At 40.3% G+C, this 2,759-nt stretch overlaps 1 pseudogene; it reads left to right on the top strand.

The window, feature by feature from the left end:
• Positions 1-2,401: 2,401 nt before the first annotated feature.
• On the top strand, positions 2,402-2,499 carry LOC145609917 (small nucleolar RNA R71; annotated as a pseudogene).
• Positions 2,500-2,759: the final 260 nt, after the last annotated feature.

Here is a 2,759-nt window from a genome sequence, read left to right as displayed (position 1 = left end):
TCCTCCTAATCATGGAGGATCAAAGAACACCACCTTCTTCAAGGTGGTTGATAGAGCAAATTCTTCTTCAACCTTGGGCAACTTCTCATTATTGCTTGATGAAACTCTCACAAAATTCTTTTCAAATTCTTCTTTTTCACTTCTCAACTTCTTCCTTTTTCTTGCCTTCTTTGAGTCACGAGCCTTTTTCTTTGGCTTGACTTCAACATCCTTTGTCATGGAAGCTTTCTCTTCCTCATGAGAATTAAGCTTGAACCAATTTGGAAACCCAATATCTTTCTCATCCCTTGGCTCTTGAATCACAAATTCCTCTTCACTAACATCATTAATACTTGCACAAACATCATCAACAATCTCAAAAACATTATTAGTAGAAGAATCTACCATGCACATACCATCAATGGAACGAGAAAGACTAGCACATGCGATATCTTGGACACAAGATAAAGACTCATGCATTGGTTTTAACTTAAAACTCTCTTCTAATTTCCCACACCTCAAAGTAATTTGACCTCCTTTGACATCTATTAAAGCTCCCGAGGTAGCTAAGAAAGGCCTCCCTAAGATGATTGGAATATGTTCATCCTCCTCAATCTCTAGAACAACAAAATCCACCGGAAAGACAAACTCTCCAATCCTTAAGGGGACATCATCAATTCTTCCCTTAGGAAGCTTAATAGAACGGTCGGCCAATTGAAGTGTTATCTTAGATGGTTGAAGCTCACCAAGATCAAGCCGCTTGAAAACCGAGAAAGGCATTATGCTAACACTAGCACCAAGGTCACACAAAGCATTTTCAAAAACCATTTCCTTAATTTGACAAGGGATTGAAAAATTCCCCGGATCCTCCATCTTCCTTGGGAGTTCACCATGGATAAGAGCACTAAAGCACTTCCCTCCTTCCACCGAACTACCCTCATCAAAATCCTCTCTCTCTTTTAAGATCTCCTTAACAAACTTGGAGTACTTAGGCATGTCGGGAATTGGTTCGGTAGAGGGTGTAGAATCATGAACATCCTTAAAAGCTTCAAGGAACTTCCCAAATTGTTCATCCATTTTGAATCTCAAGTATTTTTGGGGATATGGAAGATCGGGAAATCTCTCTATCTCACTCATCCTTTCATCAACACACTCTTCTCTTTTGTCAACCTCACAATAGATTTCCTTAGACTCAACTTTTTCCTCTTCATTCTCCTTAGCACCACACTCATCTCTTCCTTCTTTTGAACAAGAAACTCCCTCATCAAAATCATGTCCACCACTTGTGGCAATAGAGTACACGGGTTTCTTTGGTTCAACACCTTGGGAAGGCAAAGATGAAGGACTAGCAAAATCCTTAATAGTGCTTGCTAATTGGGTAATTTGAGTCTCAAGCATCTTATTGTGGGTCATCATCTCATTGAATTTCTTATCACTAACCGCCATATAGGTGTTAATGATCTTGGTTTGATTATCAATCAACTCTTCCAAGGTTGTCTTAGGAGATGAAGGTTGTGAATAGGAATTTTCACCTTGAGTCCTTGGAACAAAACCGGGTGGGGGACCTCTTTGAGCATTGTTTTGAAAATTTCCCCTTCCTTGATTGTTCCAATTACTCCTATTTTGATTTGAACCATAACCTTGATTATGGTTACCACCACCATGATTATGGTTTCCATTACCTTGGTTATGATTTACATAACCTTGGTTTTGATTACCATAATTATGATTTTGATTACCATAGTTTTGGCTTTGATTTTGGCTACTATAACCTTGGTTATGGTTACCACGAGAACCTTGATTCCCTTGGTTCCTATAACCACCATTATGATTATAGTTGTCAAAATTGCCTTGGTTTTGGTAATTCCTATTCCATTGGCCTTTTTGATTATCAAACCTTTGAACATTGTTGTTTGACACAAAATTAACATGTTCACACTCATTGTTGTCAAATTCATCAACACATTCATTAGGACAAACACTAGAGTCATGATCATACGATCCACATGCATCACAAAACAAGCAACCCAAAGGCATATTATGTGAAGAGGGAGGGGGTTGAGAGTTAGAAGGAGTACCTCTCCCCTTAAATTGGGAGGGAAGATTAGAAGCTTGAGAAGAGGTAGAAGTGCTCTCCAACTTAGCTTTGATTGCGGTGACCTCCTTTCCTAAATTTGTCATTTGGGAGGAAAGGTTGTTGATTGCATTGAGATGGTCCACCGAATACAATGAAGATTTCTTGCTTGAAGAGTCCCTCTCCCCATCTTGTCAATCCCTATAATATGTCACCACGTCCTCAATGATGTCCACAACTTCTTCTTCGGTTTTGTTCATGATAGGGCCCCCGGCCCCTCCATCAAGGCATGACTTGCCTTGGGGACTTAAACCGCCATAGAAGATTTGGATCACTTGGTATGTGGGGATTCCGTGGTGAGGGCACTCCCTTTGATACTCTTTGAATCTCTCCCATGCTTCATAAAGGCTTTCACTCGCCTTTGCTTGAACCCTTGAATCAAGGCTCTTGCCTCCGCCGTCTTCTTTTGGGGATAGAAACGGGACAAGAAAGCCTTTGTAACATCATCCCAAGTTCTCAAGGAGTTGGGCTTCACCTCCTTGTCTAGCCACTCCAAAGATCTTCCTATTAGAGAGAAAGGGAACAACTTGAGGCAGATGAATTCTTGAGAGACCCCATTGACTTTGATGGTGTTGCAATATTTTTCAAATTCTTTCAAATGGTTCAATGGGCTCTCATTCTTAGCCCCACTATATTGCCTTCTCTC

This window comes from Chenopodium album, chromosome 23, assembly GCF_948465745.1.
Source record: "Chenopodium album chromosome 23, dcCheAlbu1.1, whole genome shotgun sequence".
NCBI classification, from domain to species: domain Eukaryota; kingdom Viridiplantae; phylum Streptophyta; class Magnoliopsida; order Caryophyllales; family Amaranthaceae; genus Chenopodium; species Chenopodium album.
Note: the sequence above shows the minus strand (reverse complement) of the source record. Positions and strands in the feature narration are given on the sequence as shown.